This window comes from Onychomys torridus, chromosome 3 (genome assembly GCF_903995425.1).
Source record: "Onychomys torridus chromosome 3, mOncTor1.1, whole genome shotgun sequence".
In the NCBI taxonomy this organism is placed as follows: Eukaryota; Metazoa; Chordata; class Mammalia; order Rodentia; family Cricetidae; genus Onychomys; species Onychomys torridus.
The window spans coordinates 49,337,026-49,353,957 of NC_050445.1; the positions used below are offsets into that span (position 1 = coordinate 49,337,026).

General features: G+C 37.3%; 1 pseudogene; it reads left to right on the forward strand.

Annotated features, from left to right (window-relative positions):
• Positions 1-1,620: 1,620 nt before the first annotated feature.
• LOC118580032 lies at positions 1,621-11,728 on the forward strand (annotated as a pseudogene).
• Positions 11,729-16,932: the final 5,204 nt, after the last annotated feature.

A 16,932-nucleotide genomic window follows, 5' to 3' on the forward strand; every position in this document is an offset into this window, starting at 1 on the left:
AGATAGATAGATAAAGAACTTTTAGGGTTATTTTTCTTATTTGATTTTATATGGTAGAGAATAACACTTCTAGATCACTCAGTAAAATATTAGAAGAATGTATAGCACTTACTGTAACTGATAACATAAGCCAGAAATTAAAACATTAACCTAAGTGGTCATTCTTGGTTTAAATGTGCACTTCCCCAAAACATTGAGTAGTTGTTAATGGAACTGTTAATCTCTGACATGGAAAGTGTATCTGAATTCAATTCTTCTATATAAGCTAGCATTCCAAATCAACCCTGGGAAGTTTACAAAAGGCTTACAGTTACACAAATGTGTTCAATTGAAAAGATCTTAAAATAAAACTATTTTTTCTTCAGTATAAATGCTTTCAGTGCATATTATTTCAATGTATTAGTAAGCATTTCAAAAGTTCAGAACCTCTGGATGTGCTACTGAATTCTTCTAGGAGACTTAATGTACATCCCACAAAGAGAAAGACTTTAATGAAAATATTTATTTATTCTCATATTAATTTAATTATATGTATGCGTGTGTCTATATATGTATACATAAAGGAGTGCCAGTGCCCATGGAGACAAAGACATTGTAATCCTCTAAAGCTGGACTTACAAGTGGTTGTCAGTGCCGGGATCTGAACTCTGGTCCTCTGCAAGTGCAGTAATTGCTCTTAAAAACTGAGCCACCCATTCAGACTAAGGAGAATAATTCTTAACACAGACATCTTCTTTATTTATTAAGTTAACATTTCCATAATAAGGTAGATAGGAACTTTGAGGACCAAGGACTATGACCTAGATTCATGTCTCACTAAATCAGGGGTCAGAGGTAGGTTTGGGGAAATGATTTTGTCTTGAGGATTCTGACTTCATCCATGATGGATTTATAATATAATGGTATTATTATAAAATATTTTTATTATTGAAATTATTATTATAAACTATACAACAACTTATGATGAAACTTAATATTATTATAAATTACTGGATAAAATGGTTATTTGTTGTGGAAAATATGAGGTCAGACTTAGTTGGAGGAAGCATGTCACTGTGGCATTTCCTGGACAGGTAATTTATTCCCTACAGCCCCCTTTTCTCTGCTTCTTGGTCACAATGAGTTGAGAAGTTTTGTTCTAACCCATGGTTCCCATGTGATGTTCATTCTTCCTTCTGTCCCTCAGCAATGACACCAGTTAACCAAGCATTGAAAAGCCAGGAGCCAAACAAAGCTTCCATCGGTCCAGTTGTTTTCTCAGGTATCTATCCAAGGCAATGAAAAGGCTTATACATGCAGTGTCTAAATTGTAAATAACTCATTCATACTTATTTTGTTTTCTTCTACTGTATTATATAGTGTGAGGACACACAACAGAAGTACATCACAAGTCACAAAAAGCCCTAACACAGACATATTATGCATTTAGTCTTTACTCTTACAATTGGAATGGTCAGTATTCCCTTAGAATTATTTTATATTTTAACCTTATGCTCAATTTTTAGTATTGATACCGTTCTCCAAGTGGCAAGGCTGAACTGTTCAGAATAAGTGTGTAATGTATTTTTCCTAGAGCCAGGCAGCATCCCTCTTCTTTCTCCTTGATCTGCTCAATACAGAATGGCAGCTTTTAAACAAAGGTACAGAGTGCAGATAGCCAAGGGAGGTTCTGAAAGAGTGCATGCTGCTGAAGCATCTCAAAATATTGATCTGAAAAGAAAGCAAATGGACCAGCACATTGATCGGAAAGAGGGAAAAGCAGGTGGAGGCAGAAGGACAGAGAGAAGCATCAGCCCTGCTGAAGAAGTGCGGAGCACCTTGCTGAGAGGAATGAAGCAGAGTGTAAACATGAAAGTGTGGAGAGGTTTTAAGGTGAAACTAGAAGAATTTTGATCAAATAATATGTACTTTGAAAATTCAAAGTAAGCCCCACAGAGTGAAAAGTTTTAATGAAATCCCCAGCAGTTTGCAAAGTACTAAACAGAAGATAGCCTATGCAGGCTCCATGTCCCCATTACTCAGAGGCTTCACTAGCCAGCAAGGCTTCCAGTGGAAGCACTGGGACATCAACCAGCCACAAAAGCTTCAACCTACAGCCTGGGAGCCTCCCAAACAGATCAAGCTATTCAGTTGTCTCACTTATCTGGAAGGCCTGATCCAGCTGGGGGCTCCACAGCCTTTGGTTCATAATTCATGTGCTTCCATTCGTTTGGCTATTTGTCCCTGTGCTTTTTGCAATCTTGGATTCAATAATTCACGCTCTTGCAGACCCTCCCGTTTCTGGACAGTTGGACACCTGGTCCTTAGGGCATGAGCTGGCTGTTTGGAACCTTGGGCTTACACCGGGACACTTTGCTCAGCCTGGAAGGAGGGGACAGGACCTGCCTGTACTGAATCCACCAGGTTTAAATGAATCCCCAGGGGTGCCTTGATCCTGGAGGACATAGGAATGGAGGGGAGAGTCTGGGGGAATGGTGGGGGTGGGTGTGGGAGGGGGGAGGACAGGGGAACCCATGGCTGATGTATAAAATTTAAAACACATAATAATAAAGAAAAAAAAGATACAGTATAAAAATTTTTCTCTTTATATTTGCAATGAGATAAAGGAATTATGAAACAAATGCTTAAAATTTCTCAACTAAATGTTAATGATACAACTTAGGTGATCAGTACTTAGAGTAAAAACATGGTTTGTACTACAAAAATGAATTTGTAATTATAGTTTCACTGCATTAAGCTAATTTGAAATGAATAAAGCTTCAACCTACAAGTTGTCCTGCCTGCAATATGTGCTGGGGTAAAAGGTGGTGCAGAACTTGTGAGAGTGGACAACCAATTGGTCTTACTTGAAGTCCACACCATGAGAAGGAGCCTATGTTCATGGCTGGCCAGGAACTAGAGGGTGGATATAGCCCAGAGACCTAGGATAAAACCAAACATGACTAGCAAAAGAAAAATAATCTATGGGTTAAATGATTCCTAATGATATTCTGCTATACTCATAGACTGGAGCCTAGCATAATCAGAACCAGAGAGGCTTCATCCATCAGCAGATGTGGACATCCACAGCCAGGCATCAGGCAGAACTCAAGGAAGCCTGTAAAGGTGGACAAGGAAGGTTGTAGGAGCCAGAGGGGTCAAGGACACCACAAGAATACGCCCCACACAAACAACTAACCAGGGATCATAGGAGCTCACAGAGACTGAAGCAGTAATCAGGGAGCCTGTATGGGTCTGAACTAGGTCTCCAGCATATTGTTACGGTTGTGTAACTTGGTTTTCTTGTGGGACTCCTAAAAATGGGCTGTCTCTAACTCTTCTGCCTGCTCTTGGGACCCTTTTCCTCCCACTTCTTTGCCTCAACCAACTTTGATATGAGGGTGTGTGCCTAGTCTTATTTTAATTTGTTATGCCATGTTCAGTAGATATCCCTGAGAGGTCTGCTCTTCTCTGAATTGAAAAGGAGGAGTGGATCAGGAGTATGGGGCAGATATTTTGAAAGAATCTGGGATGAGAGGAGAGGAGGTAAATGTAGTCAGAATCTCATATATGAAAGATGAATAAAGAAAGAAATTAAACTAAGTTAAAAATACAAAAATAAACTGAACTTGTCAGACTTTAATAAAAAATGGTGGGAGGTACTAAATAGATCAAATTTGAGTTGCTGCTTATCCCTAAACACAGAAGATTTTCAAAGGCCCCTAGTCTCAATATATCTGTTTTCCTATGTTTATCCTCTAAGCTTTGTCAAATTCATTGATAACAATGGTCTAGTTGTAGCATTTACCCTAAATCCACCCTCAGAATATTTTTGGACAGAACCACTGGGCAAATAAATTAAAGGCTTGCTTTTAATGCCACATTTCCAGTGTGTTTGCATGATAAATCTACTCAAACCTTTCTGATTTTGGATAATCTCAGGCCATCTAGATTATCACATAATGTAATAATGTGGTTTGTCAAGTATGGGCCCAATTGTACTGAGTTTTCATCCTTGATACATTATCCTAATGGTTGGCACCAACAGCTCTATTCACAATTCACAGAAACCCAGTCATCCTTCCAAGCCCCATCCTTTACACTCTCCTCATTTATTGTTACCTCCAAATACTTTTATGCAACCAGCCACCATGTCCTAATAATTCTACCCATTTATTACTCATTTATGTCTATCTCAAAGTACACAAAGTTAACAGTAATTATAGATGCCTATAGTGTTCTGTTAGAGTAGTATGACAACCCTGTTCCTTTCCTGGCTTGTAATCACACAATCTATTTCCCTTTTGTGAGAATAGACGATAGACTCTTCCAAAATGCACATTAGCACCAAACTTATTAATTTAGAGCATTTTAGTGATCCCACATTATCAGCCATATTGCCTACTGTCCAACACATCTCACAGGACTGATATATACATTGTAACTGATATATAACCATTTCAGTAATTATAAATGAAAAAAAAACTTCATAAGAATTAGAAATAAAGTATCTGCTCAATATTTTTCATGGTGATTACTCAATGACATGATAATATTCTGACCAAAGACTTGTAAATACTTTTTGTAACTAGTACTAATTCTATGCTTCTTTTCACTTACTGTAAATCTGACATTAGTTTGCACAATAGGTGTACTTGACAGAACACTTCTATAAGGTTACCATATAATTTAAGGTCCTACTCTCGGTTTCTTACTCTCGGTTGAAATGACTGCACATTCCTGAAAGAAGTTGTATATTTTAAGACAACTACATTTTGTTCATTTTTTGTTAAATAAATTCATTATTTCGAGTCAGGATTCCAACTAACAAGAATGGAGCAGATCAGATGAATATAAAAAAAATGATTTATAGTGTGAATATTAACTACTAGGGATAAAATTATTTTATGAATTTTCTTTTGCAGTTGTGTGTTTGTCTGTATCCAGGGTCATGTAATAAAAATAAATTTCCTCTGAGTTGTGCACAAAAATGTTTGAAAACCACAAAAGTATGCCACATAGGTTCTTCTATCACCTTGACTCCATATCATCTTTACAAAAATGATACTTAAGTTTCAGGCATGGTTTCATTTCGTAAATAAATCTTATTCTCCAAATCAGCCTGTATAATGTTATTTTTGCTGGCCTGTTCCTAAATGTCTTATCCACGCACAAATTTTATTCAGATTTTAATTCTTGTTTAAAATATTGTGTGCTCTGTGAATCTTCCTAGATATGCTGTCTCCGCCATCTTCATCTTTCATCCCCACTATTGTCTTGAGCTAGACTTTTGGTAGAGTTGTAATATTTGGAATTAGTAACAATTCTAGCCTACTAGGTGCCTCTACTAATTTCTTCACACAGAAATTCATCAGCAAGTAGGAATATTAACTTACTTTGCAAATACGGTGAAGAATGGCTTTTAGCTGACTTTACTATACTTTGCAAGAAATATTTTTGAAGGCAAAAAGTGGTATGTTCCCATAGACAGATTTTTTTTTTTTTTTTTTTGAGCTGAGGATCGAACCCAGGGCCTTGTGCTTGCTAGGCAAGCACTCAACCACTGAGCTAAATCCCCAACCCCCATAGACAGATTTTTAAAAGAAAAAAAATGCATTGGATCAAATTCTGTTTGTTGCTAATCAGATTTGATAATGACATCAGAGTATGATAGACATATGCATGTGAACTGGGTTCATATGCAGTTGTTGCTGGATGTGTGTGCTACATGTATCTCAAATCTATTTTAACCAGTTCACATGTATTGGATATTATTAATGTGGCTAAAGAGTCTCACTTCTCACATACCTTATCAATAAACCATTAATTTCACCAAAGAATACTCAACCCTATTTATGCTAAGTGGCCAAGCCACTTACATATATTATTACCAAGATAGCTGAACTCATAGGGGAGATTCTTAAATCTGAAAAACTTTATATTGAAGTGTTTACACATAAGTACTGTGAAAAACATGGACAGAGAACTGGAGTCCAAGTTGTATAAGATTAACAGGAAGCTCAAACATGTTTCCCAAATTGCACTAATAAGCATTTGTTTTTAGTGTCAAGAATTTGACAACTTAGAAAAAAGTTGAGAGATTGTCAATAGTTGTTAATTAAACCACAAATATATAGAAAGGAATACCGCCTTCTGAAACTGGCACTGAGTTGCAACATTCTCAGCTTTTCAACTTCCAAAATAAACATCCTGGAAAGACAGACCTTTTTGTGACTTTTTGTGCGCTGAAATAACCATAACACATTAAAATACAGTGCACTGACTAGGCTAATTTAACCACATCTGCCACAAGGGAACTATATACACAAACTGCGATACCAGAAAAATCAATAAAAAATTGAGAAGAAAGTGAGTGCCAGAGAAAATGTCAATGAAACTGTAATGGTCTGGCTGTGAAGTGACACTAAACAGTACCTGTGTTGAGGGGACAGTCCCTGATGGTGAAGCTATTGAGAGGTGGAGGCATCGGAAAAACCTTATTTCATGAATGGGCTATTGATTTGTGGATCCTAGTTAGAGGATGTACAAGAGTAGGTCACATGCTGTTGAAGGCCAAACTTCTTCCTAGAAACCATTGTATGCCTCTCCCTCTCTCTCTTTCCCTCCCCACTCCTGATTGTTACAAGGGTGAGCAAGCTGCTTGGCCACACAGTTCCACTGCCATAATATTTTCCTGAAATCAGCCAGAGTTCATCAGATTAAAATCTATGAAGCATTCACAGGCAAAATGCTTCCTTTATTTAAGATGTCTTATTTAAGTGCTTTGTCTCAATGACAAATAATAAACACAGAGCCAAAAAATCACAGAAAAACAAAACAGATATTTTAGAGGTTGCAAAGCAGCAATTATGTTATGAATTCTACAGGAAACTATAGCTACTTTAACACATTTGACTGAAAATTCTTGACAAGAACCAATAGAAGTTCTGGAACATTCCTCATATTAAACAATAGTTCCTCAAATAAATTTTGAATCTGTAGAATTTTATTACAAAAGTAACTGTGAACATGAAATTATAAATATTTATCAATAATGGATGTACAAAATAACTAAATGGGTTCTGGCTTTAGTTCAGATTTCTTAGATACAATTTTAAGAATACTGTCTAAATGTGTTGCTGGACTTTATAAAATAAGAAACAGAGAATCAGGAAAAAGAAACACATTTTAGGCCTTTAATGGAAGAAATGAGTAAACAAAAAGAAACATCACAGCCTGAAAGACAGTATATTCGATAATTTATAAAATAACATATGGACTTTAAATACAGAATCTATAAAATAGGACAGGAAAATGAGAGAAAGACAGTAAATCTTTTGACTTAATTCTTCACAAAAACCTATATATGTGCCTGTGCCTATGTGTGCATGCATGTGTGCACTCGCATGCGTGTGTGTGTGTGTGTGTGTGTGTGTGACCTCATTGCAATCAATGTCAAGTGCTTCCCTGTACCAGAGTCCTTGTGCCACAGGACTTCTTTATTTTTTGATTTATTTAATATTTTTATTGAAAATAGATTCTTTCATACAATACATCCCTACCAAAGATCCCCTTCTCTCCACTCCTGGCCCCTTCTCCCCTCTTCCCAAGATCCAATCCCCTTCCATTTTCTCTTCAGAAAAGAGAAGGTCTCCTCCAAGAGATTACAGCTACACCTGACAAAACGAGATACAATAAGATGAGGCAAAACCCTCATACTGAGGCTGGATAAGGTAACCCAATAGGTGGAAAAGAGTTCCCAGAGCAGGCAAAAGAGTCAGAGACACATTAGCTCTCACTCTTAGGAGTCCCACAAAAGCACCAAGGTAACAACCATAACATATACACAGAGGACCTGGTGCAGACCTATGCAGGCTTCATGCTTGCCCCTTCAGTCTCTGTGAGTTCATGTGAGCCCCACTTAGTTGATCTTTCCTCCCTCTCTTCCTTAGGGTTCCCCTATCACTGAGGGGTGGGATAGCATGACAATATCCAACTTGGGCATTGTACAATGTCTGGCTGTGGTTTTTCTATACCCACTCCCATCTGCTGCCAAAGGAAGCCTCGCTGATGACAACTCAGCAAGGCACTGATCAATGAGTAGAGCAGAATATCTCTAGGAATCATTTCACTTGTTTACTTTTTCTGCCAGTTCTGTTTGTTTCTACTCTAGGTTTCTGGGCTATCCAGTCTCCAGTTCCTACCCATCATGGCAGTACCGGGAAGGGACTTTCTCTTGTGACTTCATGGCACTAGCCTCAAGTTAAAACAAATAATGGTTGACCACTTTCAAATGTTCTGTGCCTCCATTGCCCCAGCACATCTTGCAGGCAGGACATGCTGTAGGTTGAGGGTTTTGTGGCTGGCTTGGAGTCCTTGTTTCTCTTTCCATAGCCTGCAGAAATCCTCCTAAGAATTGGTGTAGGAATAAATTTCCCTTTCCCATTTATCTTTTCTTCTCCTATAAAACTGAACTGTGGTCCATTTCTATGTTCTTTATATCTTCTCCCATCCTGTGTTTTTTGCCTTTATCTATTGATTGGTTTGTTTTTTGTTTGTTTGTTTTGGTATAAATAATCTTTCTCTTTGGTGTCACCTCCTTGTCTGGTCTTATTTTACTTTCTTATACTTTTAATAATTGTGTCCAGGTATCTTTCTGACACTGTCCAAGTATTCCTTGCCCAGCCAAATGTCATGCTGCATTTTTTCTTTACTTCCTTCTAACAGCAATGGAGTTCCAAGGATTACATTTAAATCTTTATTCCTTTGAATGTTTCTTCTTTGTCTGATGAAAGATACAGTTTTATTTAACTCTTTAACAACTGCATATTGAACTTACCAACACATTTTATGAAAGAGACTTATCTTTCCTCGATATACAAAATTTCATTTTTGTAAAGAAACATGTTTGTTTCTTACATAATATGTGTTTATTTCTAAGATGTGTATTAAATACAACCATTTATGGTTATTTTGTGGTAAAGCCTTAGTGCTTAGGTTTCTACAACTTTGTATCACACTTTAAATATTGAAATGAGGAAATTGAGTTCCATTCCTTCTTTTCAAGATTATTCTGTCTATTAGAGACTTTTGTGATTACCTAAAAACTATTAGTTTTATGCCAAATATCAATGAAATTTTCATATGGGTGTCATTGACTTTGTAGACTGCCTTAAAAAGAATGGCCATTTTGGCAATATTCTTTTTCTAATCTGTGGACAATGATATCTTTCCCTTTTCCTCTTTCATTTCTTTTTTAAGTTTTATTTTATTTATGCATATATGTGAATGTATGAAACTTGTGAGTGGATGTCTAGAGAGTCCATAAGAGGGCAGAGATTTCTGGAGCTTTGGTTGTCCTACACGGCAATTGTGAAATGAATTGTGTCCTCTGGAAGAGTAGCAAGCATTCTTAACCACTGAACCATCTCTCCAGATTTCTGTGTCATTACTTGAGCCAATGATAGTTTCTGTTTCAGTTTTACCTTCCTGGTAAATGATCAAAGATAAACAGTCTTACACATAAACAGGTATTGGAAGTTCCTGTGGTAAAACATAAATGAGAAATTTCTTCTTTTACTGTTTTTGAGATGGTATCAAGGAAACCTTGATGAGTTAATCCCATTTTTTTTTCTGGGACTGAAAATGCCATTGAAAATTGCTTGGTCCTGTTTTAGAGACACTTTTAGCAACAATTATAATATTGAAGATGAAAAATGTTGTTAGATATAAGGGTTAATTGTTTAAAAATATAATCTCTTAATCACTAACCATGCAATTCTAATGCTTTGTCTTATATACTCATTAGTGGAAAACAGAGAAAAATATAACAGGAAGTCTAAGATGTTTAGTAACTGACCTATACATTCTTTCTTCAAGATCTAATCTACTGTCTGAACATCCTACCACAGGTAATCAGTTTCTGAGATTTGCTGCTGTTGTTAAAGAATTACCAATAGCCTTCTTAAGAGAAAGTTCCAGATGCATATTCCCTTTGTGTGTTTCAGCATGACACCTCTGGTTCCTCCCACTCTTCCAGACTGTGTTATGGCCTTTAGTTGTTGTGCCTAAGCTTGAAGCGATGGCAGTCTTTTTCCTATCCTTCATTAAATTTATTTAAGGAAAGCATCCTATGATCCTGATAACCATAATTTTCAACTGCTTCATTTTTTATTTCAGAAGCTGTAAGTATGCCCACTTGTATCCTTCAATATATGATCCCTGAAACCTACCTGAGTACAGTGTCAGGTTTATTTATTTATTTCCACAACTCGTTAAGCACAATTCCATTTCTTTGGTTTTAGTACACACAAAGATATATGTTCCTTCATTTTACTCTAAACATTAAATCTGTTTTCTCCCATAACACTGGTAGTTGTATATTGGAAAGATAACATTGACTGCTTCAGCGGGAGTTTAAACTGCGACAAAATAAGCTCAACCAGTTTGTTGCTTGGGGAAAATGCTGATAAAATTATTTCAGGTTCTGTTGTTTTTTTTCTTTCTCAGCTTTTTCTTTCAGGTAAGAAGATTACACAGGAAATTAGCAAGAACAGCATCTATAGCCTAAAAGATTATAACGCATCGTTTCCTATGAAATATCATTTTGTCTGAGATAATTGCCTCAGAGGAGGTAGTGGGGAACATCAAGAACAGTTAAGGAAGCTGACAGGGATATTAGCAGAAGCAGAGCAATCTTCACAATGACATCTAAGTTTGCATGGTGTTGCTTTATACTCATTTAAAGTTTCATTTATGTTTACATTATCTTTCAAAGATAACTTGGTATATGGCACTCCAGTCCTTTTCCTCTAGTGCTACCATGCCTGCCGGTCTGTGTGGTGCCACGATTGCAAGTTTCTGTTCCACAGGACAGGGTTTATGAAAGTTGTCAAGAATAAGGACTAGTTTGAGAGGCACCAAGTGAGATTTAGAATATGGTGAGCAGGTAAATGGCTACTACGCTCAGAAATGATTGGTGATCCAGGACAGAAATAAGTACAACATATTCAAAGGCAAGGTGATAGTTCATGTAATAAACAGAGACACCATCTGCCAGTTAGCATATGCCAGAATAGAAGGGGCATACATGTACACAAACTACCAAAATATGGTGTGAAAGTTTGCTTGACAAATTATGCTGCAGTCTATTATACTGTCTGGCTGCTGGCCCACAGACTTCTCAACAGGTTTGGTAGAGACAATATCTATGAAGGCCAAGTGGAGGTGACTGGAGATGAACACAATGTGGAAAGCATTGATGGTCAGCCTGGTGCCTTCACTTGCTATTTGCATGCACAACTTGCCCGAAATTACATCTGGCAATAAAGGTTTGGGGGCCCTGAAGGGAGCTGTGGATTGAAGGATTATCTTTTCCTCCTAGTAACACAGGATTTTCTGGTTATGATTATGAAAACAAGGAGTTCAACACAGAAACACATCATAAGCACAGCATAGGTCAGAATGTCACCAACTACATGTGTTACCTAATGAAGGAAAATGGAGATGCTTATAAGATACAGTTCTCTCAGTACATCGAGAACATATATGATGGAGGAGATGCATATGAAAGCTCATGTTGCTATCAGTGAGAATCCAGTCTATGAGAAGAAGCCTGAGAAAAGTTAAGAAGAGGTGGAAGTGATCCAAAATGTCTACTGCCCAGAAGAAAGATTGGGTTGCTCAAAAGAAGGCAAGCTTCCTCAGAGCTCAGGAATGGGTCACTGAGAGCCAAAGCAATTTTCTATGAAGAAATTTTCAAAATGAAAATAAAGTTATTTGACCAAGGGGCTAAAAGAAAAATAACTTGTCATTTTAATTGGCCTAAATAGTGAAGAATGTGTGTTTGGTGCTTTCTATTGGTTTTGCAGTGGTAACATCCACTATAACAATAGGACAATTTTCAAAAGGAAGAATTTAATACTTGCTTCATTGAATAGTATTAATATTATATAATTTAAAAATAATATTACTTACACCAAAGAACAGCAAGTGCTCTTAGCCACTAACACTCTCTCCTGTACCCAAATCAAAGATTTTATTTCTCTGAGACAAACACATGGCTGTGGCCTCACTGAACTGTGTGATAAACACACAGTTAAGTGTCTAGGAAAGTTCCTGTGATATCTGGAATATACTTCCGCATTTCTACAACAGTGAATTAGATTGATGACATCAGTTTAAATTTTTGCTACAAATACAGTAGAAGTAATGACTTAATGTGCTTTATGTGAAACACATAAAATGTAAAATGTAGCTGGCTGGATTTCTATGCATGTATTTTCTATCTGTTTATTATTTAGATAAACTCATTTTCATTATTAAATTTTCATTTTAAAATTTTATCTGTTTCTTCTTTTGTTTGTTATTTATTTGTCATTTTCATTGTTATTGTTTGTTTTATATTTTTATATCTTATCTTATTTTGTTTTAGTCATCTCTCAGAAGTTCCTGCCCCCCTCTCTAGCTCACTCTTTCTTTTTTTTCTTTTTTTTTTTTTTAAGATAGGCTTTCTCTATGTAACAGCCTTGGCTGTCCTGGAGCTTGCTTTGTAGACCAGGCTGGCCTCAATCTCACAGAGATCTGCCTGCCTCTGCCTCTGGAGTGCTGGGATTAAAGGCATGTGTTGCCATGTCTGGCCTATCTGTTTTCTAATCAGAAACAGAAAGGAAGTGGATCAGGAGGATAGAGGGGGAGGCAGGGAGTAACTGGGAATCATAGAGGGAGGGAAACCATAATCCAGATATATTATGTAAAAGTATTATTTTAATGAAAGAAAAAAAAGATTCCAGAGAGAAATACTGATTAATAAGTAGAATATTAATTAGTTGAGTGAGTAGGCATATAAATTACTATTTGTCAGACATTAAAATTGGAGCATGGTCCACTTAGCCATTTGGTTCCATATTATAATAAAATTAAAGGCAACTAGTAAATTTTGATATCAGTGTTTATAATGGGTTCTTAGCTATGTAACACTAGTACAGTCATCACATTTTCATGTGAGGCTCAAGAAAGAAAAAGTGGGTATTCAAGCTAGTGCTGATTCTTGTCTTCTGTTTCTACTTGAAATTATCTTACCCACTTTAAATAATTTGGTAATTGTCACTCATTTTTGAGTTAATAAATGGATAAAATGGTTCCTTTTGTTTATATATAGTAAAATTTTATACAAGGAAGCTGTGTATCACGGAAAGTAAACATTAATAGCATAAAGTAGATGAGAGAGAGAGCTTATGAGACAGCGACGTTGAGAGAATTCACCATAATGTAAACAAGAAAAACAGATTTGATGAGTGAAAATAAAGAGGGCAGGCCTAGAAAGACAGGAACATGGACAAAAATCTCCCCTTTCCATGGTGGAAAAAAATTCCTCTTGCTGGTGACAGATGCACATTCTCGGGAAGAAAGAGTGGCACTAAGACAAACTGGTACAAAGGATGATGGTAGGGGCCCAAAATGCTGTCCTTAAGTAAGACAAGTCCTAACAGAGTGACTGTGCCATCTTAAGTAGAAGAAGGGACTATTCAAATGTTATATCAATTGCATTGCGTAACTTGAGTTTTATCATGTATTGTCTGATTGGCCTGATGCAATACTATCAAATGAGAAGAGAAAGATTAGCATCAGAGGATTCAATGTGACAAAGAAGAAGAAGAAGAAGAAGAAGAAGAAGAAGAAGAAGGAGAAGGAGAAGGAGAAGGAGAAGGAGAAGGAGAAGGAGAAGGAGAAGGAGAAGGAGAAGGAGAAGGAGAAGGAGAAGGAGAAGGAGAAGAAGAAGAAGAAGAAGAAGAAGAAGAAGAAGAAGAAGAAGAAGAAGAAGAAGAAGAAGAAGAAGAAGATGACGACGACGACTTAGGCCAAATTGTTTCAGGACCCCAAGGCCATAAATCTTTCAGGATCCAGGGAGACAAGAAAATGATGTTCAGCTTTCCTGAACCACTTTAGAACCTTTTATAACAGAAACATTACAACAGCCTAGATCATAATGACCTTCACAGATGGATGGTGAGTAATTTCAATACCCCAATTTTCACCAAGTCAGGTAACACAGACAAAACCTAAAAAAAGAAAGCCGAAGCTACTTGATGATCTAAACCAAATGGTCCTAACAGATAATTACAGAAAGTTTTACCCAGACAGAAGAGAATATACTCTTCTCCACAGAACCTCATGGAATTTTTCAAAATTGACCTCATAATAGAAAATAAAGCAAGTCTCAATAGGTACAAGAAAATTGAAAAACTGCCGTACTTCTTATCTGACCACCATGGATGAAAATTGGATATCAACAACAACAGAAATCTTACAAACTCATGGAAAATGACCAACTCAGAACTGAATGAAAATGAGTAAAGGCAGACAATTTTTAAAAATTTAAAAATTCTAGAATGGAAGGAAAATAAATATGCAACATACCCAAATTTATGAAACACAATGAAATCCATTCCAATACACAGATTCATTCCATTGAGGGCCTGTATAAAAAATTGGAGTGATATCATACTAACAGCATACTTCAAATATCTAGAACAAAAAGAAATCACTTCCAAAAGTAATAGATGGGAAGAAATAATCAAACTCGGGCTTGGAATAAATAGAATACAAACAAACAAACAAAAACTACAATAAATTATTCAAACAGTTAGTGCTTTGAGGAAATTACTAAGATTGATGAACCTTTATACAAATAAGACAAAAGGCAGAAAGAAAACATCCAAATTAACAAAATTGGAAATGAGAAGGGACATAACAACACACACCAAGGAATTCCAGAGACTCTTAAGAACATACTTTAGCAACCTGGACTCCACCAGACTGGAAGAAATAAAGGAAATGGATAATATTTTGATAAATGGTATTTATCAAATTTAAATTAAGATCAGATAATCAATTTAAACTTATTTATAACCTTGAATCCCTAGTGAAATAGAAGCAGTTGTTGAGTCTCCCAATAAAGAAAACAAAACAACAAAATAATCACTAGTGCCAGATGGTTTTACCACAGCTCTCCAACAGATTTTCAGCTGAGAGTTAATGCCAAACCTTCTCAAATTATTCCACAAAAGAAGTATTCATTAACAAAACATGTTCCCTAAATTATTGCTCTTGTTTAAAGAGATGTTGTTGTGCTGTGGACTATAGAAATATGAAGCAGTAATTCAGCTGACTATTGTTTAGTTTTATGTCACGCTATTTACCCTGTGAGGAAGTCATGAGGCACAACAAAACCCACCATAAGAGTGAATTAGGAGAATGGAGGGACAGAAAAGAGTGTGCTTAGGCCTATTTGAGAGACATGTATAGAAGAGGGAGGAGGGTACGTGGGGTCTGTCTTTTATGGAGTCCCCCACATATGCACATATGAGCCCATGCAGCTATGCCTATACATGCACATTGATTATGTGATCACACTGCATGCAAATTATGTGACCATGCAATGAGTGGATTATGTAGGACATGAGGCCCCAGGATGACTAAGCCTCTTACTTGGCTACTGGATAGTGCAGCAGTCATGTAGCTGGGGGAGTGACCAGGAATTCCAACATTCTAGACTCGTTGTTTATTATAAAATAATGGTAGGTGAACAGGAATGAGGCTGATGTGTCCCCTGAAATGGCCTACAGCTGACTTGGTGAATGTCGGTTAATTCTTGGGGCATAGGGAAGGGGGCTTCTGAGGTAGCCAGATGTCTTGGTGTAGTGGAATCTCATCTGCTGCTCTGGAGTCATCCATCATCTTCCTTGACTTGGGTCCCTGTGGCTGTTTGGGTCTGAGAAGATGCTGTCTCAGTGGATTCAAGCTGGCTCTAGAACAACTAAAGCTGGCTGGTTCCCAGACCAACCACACCCATCTCACAAAGGGGACCCAGGGTAGTCACAATAACATTTGGAGTGACACATTTCCTTCCTTTTGGACAGTGGAGCCACTTACTCAGTCATAGGAGGACAGCCTTACCTACCTCATCAGACCCTACCACTTGATTGTGTTTTCAGGGGTGTCACTTTCATCCATACAGTTTCAGTTGTGCCAACCTACCCTGGGTCCCTAATGGGAAGAGATTTTCTAGCTAAGGTAAGACCTTTTGTTTCTTTACTCCCTCCATGTGCCTCACTCCTGACCCCTCAGAAGTGCTCCTCCTCCTCCTCCTCCTCCTCCTCCTCCTCCTCCTCCTCCTCCTCATGCACAATGACACAGGCAGGGCCCTGCTTTCTCCCAAGTTCCTGGTGTCTCAAGGACACCAGGATCCACTGCTTTGTCACCAATTCCAGAAGAATGAGTTTTTACCCGACAAGCATTTCCTTTCTGGTTCCCTCTCCTAATTAACTACTCAGCTATTTGTTACAGGACCATCACAGAGCCAGAGGCCAAGGACCACCAAGTAAACCGAGGATGTAAGGAACAGTAGCAGTCCAGATGTATTTATACCCCTAGACCCAAAATGGTATGGTCCCTGCAATAAGAACAAAAAACAAACAAACAAAAAACAGATTTTATATAACAATCCAGTACTGTTAAATGCCCTTGGCAAGTGATCATCTGTGTCTCCTGGATGCTAAACTAATAAAGGAAACAGGTGCCTTAAAATCTGTCTCAGATAAGGCTTATATCTGGTAAAAATTAAAAGTATGTTCCACCTCTCTCTCTCTCTCTCTCTCTCTCTCTCTCTCTCTCTCTCTCTCCCCCCTCTCTTTCACACACACACACACACACACACACACACACACACACACATACATACATACACATCAACACTAAACAATATAGCAGAGTACTAAAGATTATAATATTGTGGCTATCAGCTCAAGATTTTAAATTCCACATAGCTGCTTCTTAATATGTTTAAAAATTCTTCTGAGCTCCAGAGCCATCTTGAATCCACCGGGACAGCACCTTCTCAGACCCAAGTACCAAGCTGAGGAAGATGATGGATGACTTAAAAGAAACAGATGA